Below are 9,143 nucleotides of genomic sequence, written 5' to 3'. Positions count from 1 at the left end.
TTGTAAGAGATATTGTTGTTCAAAGTAGTAAGTGTTATGATTGTCATATAAAAGACTAGGAAGAAAACAAAATAAGCCCCACTTGGCATAAGAAAAGCTGGTGAGTTACAACAGACACACAAAATGTAATTCACAGTAAGTCCTACAGGACATGGCTTGAGTGCTGTAGAGTCACTCAAGCAGTATATTACCAGGGTCAGAGACTCAAACAGATGAATTCTGCCTTGGCCCATGGCTGCTCAAATAATGCCTTTTGATTCATTCTGAAGCATTCAGATAAAAGGCCCTAGTGGCATATGCTTCCCATTGAAGAAACCTATTTTTTTAGCTGTTAAAAACTCCAGAGAGACATGAGTAAACATGGTGACACATGCAGCACAATTTAAAGTGTGACTTTAACTCACATTTTAAGAAGAAAGCTTTAAAACTTCCTGAGATGCCCAGGGCTTTCATGTTCATGTACTGAACTTAGGCATGTACAAAATGCACTGCTGTAAGTTCAGTATAAATGGAGTCTTTGGTGTGTGCAAATTGTCAGGGGGACAAAACAAAGGAAATGTATTACCATTACATCATTTCCACAATATCCAGCTTTTGAGAAATAAGCTTTAGCCTATGCAATTTTACTTTACTCTTATCTTTGCTTTCTTGAGTTAATTGATACCATCACTTTCCAGGGGTAAATTCCACTGTAGTCAGATTCTCATCTACTTTTAACTCAGCATGTACAAATTTAGTTGTGGCTGCTTTTTAATCTGTACCTTTTTAGTTATCTGCTCTGTCCTTCCACTGAATATTTGACCTTCTTCTAGGAACTGTTGTGGAGAAGTAGTTTCTTACTGGTAGAAACATGCCAAAAAAGCCAGATCATAAAGTCACAGATTAAAGTGAACAAGCATTTTCCCCATTTTGTTACTACCACATAATATCAGTCTTCGTAGGATGTGGTTACACACATCCTGTCTCAGCAGAGACAGCATTAAGCAAATCATAGAATTGTGGAATTACAGAATATGCTGAGTTGGAAGGGACCCAATCATGACTATCAAAATCCAAATCCTTGCCCTGCAGAGGACACTCCCAAGAGTCACACCATGCGCCTCAGACCATTGTCCAAACACTTGAACTCTGTCAGGCTGGTGCTCTGACCACTTCCCTGGGGAGCCTGTTCCAGTACCCAACCACTCTGGGCAAAAACAAATTTCCTGATATTCCAACCTAAACCTCCCTTGACTGAGCTTCATGCTGGTCCCTTGCGTTCTGCCACTGGTCATGAGAGGGAAGAGATTGGTACCTGTGCCTCCTCATCTCCTCATGAGGATGCTGAAGGCTGCTACGAGGTCTCCCCTTAATCTCCTCCATGCTGAGCAAACCAAATATTCTAGTTGTTTACAACTGTTAGATTCTGAGTTTTCAGGTGCTTCACTGAATCATTCTCCCTAAGGATGTCAACTGAATCAAGTCACAAAATAATTATATATTTTATTATTCTTGTTGTGAAGTTGTTTGTCTGCCAAGTGCTAGCCAGTCATAAGAACAAACTTAACCAACTCCTTCCTTTAACAGACTCCTGTTCTAGGTATCATATTCAGCCCATGTCTGGGTTTACATTTACATTTACATATCTGCTCCATTTATTATTGAAATTGGTAATGCTTCATTGAAAGTCTGCACAAAATTGTTCAGCTGTCCCCCTCCCCCCTATCTTCAGTCATAATCACAAGAATTGTGCTCTCCTTGCCTCATTATCTGTTTTTTGTTGTTTCATTATCATTTCATCCTCTGGGAGTGGGAAAGGTTAATGCAAGACCACCTCTCCTGATTATATGTGTCAGGCGATCCTACAGATGATGTGCTGAAGTCATGGAATAGCAACTCTGCACCCTCTGGTGTCAGATCTTTCCAGTGTGCTCTGACATAACCGCTTAGATAGGGATCAAGAACAGTTATGGGAAAGAAAAGCAATGAAACATGTTTGGGAATAGGATAAAAATTGCAATACAAAGTTACATTCCTTGTAACTTTCCTTGATCCATTTAGGTATGGTTCAAGCATGCCGACTTGCTATGGACGTCTACAGCTTGTAGCAAGTTAAATCAAGGGCATCCTTTTGGGTTACATTTTAATAGCCATTAGAATAAATTCCATCTGCCTTTAATTTCTATTGGATAGTTCAGTATTTTGTTAGAAGTGCATCCTGAGTTTGCTGTTTTATGATTCATTTTGAAGAAATGAATACTTTCTTGTGACTATTATTTAACTCCAAAAATAATTAAGAGTGACAAATGTGTACAAACAAATGTTTCATTCCAATATGCAGATCACAATGTTTGATCTGTTTTTCACTTGTGTTTACTTGAAGTTCTGTAACTAACATTGCCTCTGTGTCCAGATGAGTGATGTAGAGTCAACAGTTGTAAAATAAGGGTGGAAATGTATTTTTTTCAGAACCCTTCATAGTCAAGATTTCAATCAAAAAATGAAAAATCATACTAGAAGCACTCCCTTACTACCTTCATGGGTGGGACATACTGGACCATGAAATATTTTAATGGGACAGTGCAGAGGCATTTACCTTCCACTTAAGTGCAAGGGCAAATAAACTTTTACCATGATTTCTCTTGCCAACCTTGTCAATGTTTTGAGATCAGCTGACTTATCCTTGGGAGGCACGTGTCTCGGCCTTGACTACAGAAGGAAAACCACATGCCTCACTTTTGTCTGATGTGAGTTAGGTTAAATGAGTCTTACAATAGAGTCTTAAAATAGACATAGAATGTAAGATCAGGTAATCTGCACATGACCCCAAATTATCCACAGATGCTGTGTGATCTTGATTTGATATCATTTTGCCTCAGGTAAAACCAGTAAGTGGGAGAAATGGAGCCACATTTGTCGAAAAGTCTGGTGTACAGTGGGAATAAATTATTATTGTGTGAAAATAGTAACATTCTATCAAAAACACTGTAGGAGGTTGAAATAAAACTAATGGTTATTTAAAAATGAATGCTATGAGTTGCACTTATGGAGGTAAACTAAAGATTCCTATTGGAAGCACAGGGTTAGAGAATGATAATAAACAGTAACTAGAACCATTTTGCAAAAAACCTCAGTTATAACATCCTGCCTTGTGCAAAAAGCTTGCTTCTAATGGACAAGAATTTTTTCAAAACATCACTTAAACATGATTCATATTACATAAAAAGCATTTGAAGGGTTTTTTTACTCTTATTTGTGTTATGTAAAAAGAAATTTTTGCCATTAAGGGAGAATAGAAGATTAAAAGTTTAAATCAGCCCAAATCACAAAATTATCACAACAAAATTATTAATGATGGACAAATGGGACCCCATTCCTTTTTTCCCCCCTTATTATATTTAGTGAGAAGAGTTAGTATTTTTTAAACTCCTTGCTCCTTCAGGCTAATGACTTAAGAATGCTATCCTTGTAACCACAGATATAGCTATGATCAATTATTTAAAATGCCTTTCTCTTCTCCCCCACCTTCTGGGTTTTTTTGGTAGAATTCACTGTAGCACTCACTCAGACCCTGCTGGTACAAATCAGTTTTCACAGAGAGAAGGTGATTTACCACTGGATGTGCTTGGCCATCTGCAGTTTTCCAGCCTAAATATTTTGTGCAATTCTCCTTTGGCACTTCTAGCAAATATTTTATTTCCTTCTATGCTAAACACATTTGTGAGCTTCACATTTAGTCCTTATTCCACAAACTCTTAGACTGACTTAATGTTATTGTTCCTTATGAGGAAATTTTCCTTTCTACCTGTTTAAATGATGACACTTCTAAGCAGCAGGTGATTTTTTGGATTAAAAAGAAGTCATTCTTGAGTACTGACCTCCTAGAGATTTAGAATAAACCCCACAGCTTTACATTTCTTAGGGTTACAAAGTGAAAAAAGGAAGTTGTTCTGAAAGCCCTTACTTCCAGGAGCTTGCTGCTGCTGGGAACAGTCAGCAGCAAGAACATCAGGGGAATGGGTATGCCAGGGTCCACAGCCTGCAACTAGGTATGTGGGCAAAGGTGAGGAAATGTGGTTGCACTAGAAACTTGTCACATTGGTGGAAGGAAGGGAGCAGTATTTCTATTACCATACATAAGGATAATTAAAAAAAAAAAAAGACTTTAGTAATGTGCAAGAAGTGAAATGAGAGGTCAAATTCAATCAGCAATTACCCCTTTATGCCTTTATGTAGCCATAGAACCAAGAGAAAGTACACATAAGAAGATCATCCATCACCCAAGTGAGGAAATGTAAGTTGTTTTTGTGGTTCTGGGTTTGTGGTCTTGGGGTTTTATTTTGGGGGGGGGCTAGTTTTGTTTGTTTTTTTTTTTTTTAAGTTCTTATACTGCTACATGCAGATCTAAGGGTTAAATTGATCTACAGTTGTTACTGTAGAGGTAACTGGCTAGCATGTTTTATATCAAACACAACACACAGTATCCTTGATATTTACAGCATAGTATTGACTTAGCAGCATTGTACATTTTTTCTTTCTATTCTAATTGTCTGGCAAGCAATGCATAGGAGCAGAACAACAGATTCCCTAATGTTTAATAAAAAAATGCCCAGAGTGTGGCAAACATTGTTTGTTAATAGGATATGTAGCAAAATACTTGAATACAAATAGCATTTGTATTCAAGTTCCATGTCTAATTATATTTTAGAAGACTTAAAAACATTGACATTTACATTCCTTAGTGAGGAATACCCAGTTGAAATTTTACCACAGAAGCTAATGACCCTATTAACTCTAATTTGTTTACTCACCAGTCTGGAACAGTTTCTTCCACAGGTACCCCTTTGATGTTCAAAATTAAGCTTCCTAGAGGCTTGAGAAATTAAATGCTAAAGGAGGTCAATTATCCAACAGTTGCCTTAAAGATAAGGACTGCCCCTCCCACATTGTTTTAAAATTATTTTTTCTGATGAACACAAAAAACCCCATGATTGCTAAACACATGTCAGGCTCTCCCACAGGTTTGCTAGGACATAATAGGCAGTTCTAAGTTTGGTCATTTAGGAGAGTGCCTAATTATATCAGGCAATACAAAGACAGAATTTTTTTTATTATACTGAGATTTAATCTTTAATCAAAGTGCAAATGTAATTAATTATTATTTCATAGTCTGTATTTTTTGAGTTTTTAATTTACATAATATCTCAAATATTACCTCCAGCAGCTCCTGATTAACATGAGCCTCCTGCTATGGCAAGTTTAATTTTTGTATTTATACAGAACATACTTAGTCATAGGCTTACATTTATTATTAAGTAGTTTATTCTACTGTCCACAACTACAGTATAGCCCAACCATTGTAGGAACAACCTTAGAAAGTGTAATACAGTTTTTTATTTGCAAGGAAACGTGAAATAAAAAAGGGTCTGTTCTTCAGCTACATTTAAAAAAGATTGTGATAGTCAGCCTGGCTTATTTTGCAATTATGATTGTTATCTTTGCAATCATGCACCAAAAGTGATGGGGGCATGGTTTCAAATCCTGAAGACATCAGAGGATTTCAGCTTCCTAAGACATTTCCTTGAATGAAGCACTGGGTCCCACTGAATTCTTTACTAACAACAGGACATGAACCCGCTAATCATTTCTTGCTAGATACAAGTGGTAAAAGCTGGCACCTCATATAAAGACACAACAACCATTTCCAGAACAGGGCCAATGCTAAGGAAACCCAGCATGCTCCCAGCCTGGACAGCTACAGCTGGGGAGGCTATAATGAGTGCAACCCAGACCTTGCTGAATGCCTCTCTGCAGTATGGAGCAGGCTCCTTAACAAGTCATCAAGGATCTGCTACAGCAGAAAACTTCAGCAAGTTTCTGCTGGCATTGAGTCAGAATAAGGTTGCTCATCTAAAGTACAAAGATATGGTATAAATCCAGTAAAAAATCCCCTGACTAAAACATGCACCCCTAGTCCCCCTTCCAACAGCAAAACCCCTAGATGAATTCAGAAGACAGCAATGCTTTCTCCAGCAAAAAAATCCCCGTGTTTAAAGAGCCTCAAGAGGTGCCAGATGGCTAGTCCCTTTTCCTATCTTTGCAAAAGAGCATTCAGTATGTTCAGCCTTAATTTGGTTCAGTTTTCTGGTGGATGGGACAAGTCAGTTCTTCCATCGTATTTTGATGAGAAGAATATTTATCTTCTGACAATATCATGTGTTGGTGGTATGGAGAATCACATCACTATCTCTTTTCAAAAGAGTTATGAATCCAAATCCAGCTACAACTAGTGGGTGAATGACGTCCTTCTGAAAATGTTAAGTAAATTCTGGGAAATCAGGCATGAAAAAGAACTGCAGATAAGGAAACATAAGGCTAAGAGATTCTGAGCAACCCTTCAGCTCTCATACAGCAGCTGGTGGTTGTGAGAAGGAAAACGGTTCCCTGTAATATCACAGTGCCATAAGGAATCATGTGGGCTGTATTGGTTCCATCCTAAAGACTGCAGAAACTGACAGGAGCATGTTGCTTGGTATTCCTTCTAATTAAAAAAAAAAAAATTAAAAGGATATACGTTCTTATAATTTTGGTAAAATGCATAGTTGAATGAAAAAATATTAATAAGAAATGGAAGATTTGAGGCATGTTTTTTTTTGGATTTGAGAGCCAATGATGGTTCCCAAGAGAATGGAATTTTCCACTGAATTTAAAATTTAGTTTTGGGATTTAAGGGAATTTTGGAATACCAAGTTTCAAGGTCTATGAGACCTGTCTGTCTTGTGAGAACAATATCTGATAAAAATCTTCAATTATGTGAATTGTATAAGTGAAAAAGAATTGAATTTCATGAGTGAAAAAGAACTGCTTCCTTCCTTGTCTTCTTAATAAAGATCATAGTTTAGTTACAAAATTTTATGGCTATCCAATATAGTTATCTCAGTTTTTATTGAGCTCCAAACTTACTTGTGTAATGACAATGTGAGCAAAAAAAAGAAATTGTTTTCTTAATTTCACACCAAGTAGGAGATCAAGTACAACAGCATGTTACACTGTTGACAATAGAATCAAAATACCAGGGTAATGTGAGGTGAAGATCACAGAATTTATTTGAAATTCAGTAAATGTCATTTTCATTCCAGATTGGGTACCTTCTGCTTCTTTAGAAAACCCTGAACTAGGAGCGATTTGATGTGCGACTATCAGAAATATAAAATCTCTAGGAAATTCAATATGTTGTGTTTACTGCTTAGATTTAGCTCAACAACATCTTTAAATCTTAGTGGTTCTGGAAGCATATTTTATATGCCTACCTGTATGGTAATCTCAAGAATACCAGTGCATAACCGGATAGAATAATATACAGAAAATATAGCTTTTTCTCTGCAGTTTTGATTTAATTCTTCTTTCTTTCTGTATGAAAGGAATGGCTTTGCAGCATTCCATCTTTTACTGAAAGTCTTATAACTGAATAGGTTTTTAAATTATTTATAGACTATCTTAATATACTTATAAACTCTGGAATAATATTGACTTGTCTGTAATATAGTAATATTCAGAGAATGGGAAAGTAAACTAATAATTTGCTAGAGAAATAAAGAAAATCTGCTCTATCCCTTTGCCGGTCTTTTAAATTTATAATTATCAGACCAGGGACAATTCAAAACTCCACAGTTTCTAAAATATTCACTTGTTTTCAAAGAAGTTGTGACCATCCTAAACACTTCAGGTTGATGTCAAGTCCCTAGGAGGATAGTTGTCTTCCCCTCCTCTTTTAAAAGGACAAATGTGTTTTACAACCTTTTTTTGTGTTTCATTTTTCCCTCTTCAGTAAATAAAATTACTCCACATAAGTTATTCTGTAAGATTTCCTGGCATATATGGGCTCAGTAGCATATAAGGGTTTCAAACAGAATTTAATCTGACCAGAGATGTTAAAGACAGGAGGAAGGACTGCTGTAGATGAGATGAAAAAAAGAAAACAAATGCCTGCTGCTTAAGGTTCAACAACACATGGAAGATGCTGAGGTATGGCATTCCTTCTCTGCCTCTGTCTTTACAAGGGAGTCTCTCCTTCAAGAAACCTAGGGGGTAAATATGGAGCATGGTAGGTATAGCCTTGGTGGAAGAGGATCACTTCAGGCAGTACTTAGAGAAAATGGACAGGGAGCCCTGATGGTATGCACACGAGTGCTGAGAGAGCTGGCAGATATCATTATGAGACTGTGGGAACTCTGCACATCATTCCTGATGTGCAGAGTCGCTGAGACAACCCTTGGGGAGCTTGGAAGTCCTGGAACGTTGCCAGAAGTGTTTGGTGGCTAGACTTTGATCCTGCACTGGACGCAACACCTGTATGAGGATGGGAGGATCACACGGGGATAAGTGGTGAAGGGATAGATTAATTATAGAGTGAAAACACAGGTTTTGGAATCTCGGTACAGGGAGGTTCTAGGAGACAAGATGGAGGAATTAGGGCGTGTCCTGTCCTTCTTCTTCTTCTTCTTGTCATCCATCTTTGATGGTGATGGTGGCACTTTGAGATTGGTTCTAACTGAATGTGCACTTGTCAATAAGGGTGAAAGGTATTGGGAGGAAAAGGTAAATATCTTACATGTAGTTTTTGGTATAAAAATAAGCGGCCGCCCCGAGGGAAGTCAGTGTGCTCATGGCTGGCTTGCTGTGTGGACCTCTGTCAGGCTGGGAGAAAATATTGTAGATAAAAATTAATAAACAACACTGAAGACCGAAAAACCTGAAGACTCCTTTCGTTCTTTGGAGCGCGGGCTGCCCCAAGGCCATCCAGAGCCTTTCCAGGCCATTGGAACAGCCGAGACGGGACATGAGACCATTCTTAATAATCTTTGAATAATCATAGAGATTAAGAGAAGTAAATATCACACCTGTCTTTGAGGAGTGCAAGGAGGAGAACCCAAGGAGCTACAGATCAGTTGGCCTCACCTCATTCCCTGAGGAAGTGATGGAGCACATAACAATGGAAACCACTTCCAGGCACAGGAACAACAAGAACATCTTCAGGATTACTCAGCATGGTTTCCCCAAAGGGGAAGTCACGCTTGACCAACCTGATAACCTTCCATGACAAAATGACTTGCCTGGTAGGTGAGGGGACAGCAGTGGACATTGTCTTCCTAGACTTCAGTAAA

The sequence above is a fragment of the Ammospiza caudacuta genome, chromosome 4 (genome assembly GCF_027887145.1).
Source record: "Ammospiza caudacuta isolate bAmmCau1 chromosome 4, bAmmCau1.pri, whole genome shotgun sequence".
NCBI classification, from domain to species: Eukaryota; Metazoa; Chordata; class Aves; order Passeriformes; family Passerellidae; genus Ammospiza; species Ammospiza caudacuta.
The sequence above is the reverse complement of the archived record's forward strand: the minus strand, read 5'-3'. Positions refer to the sequence as shown.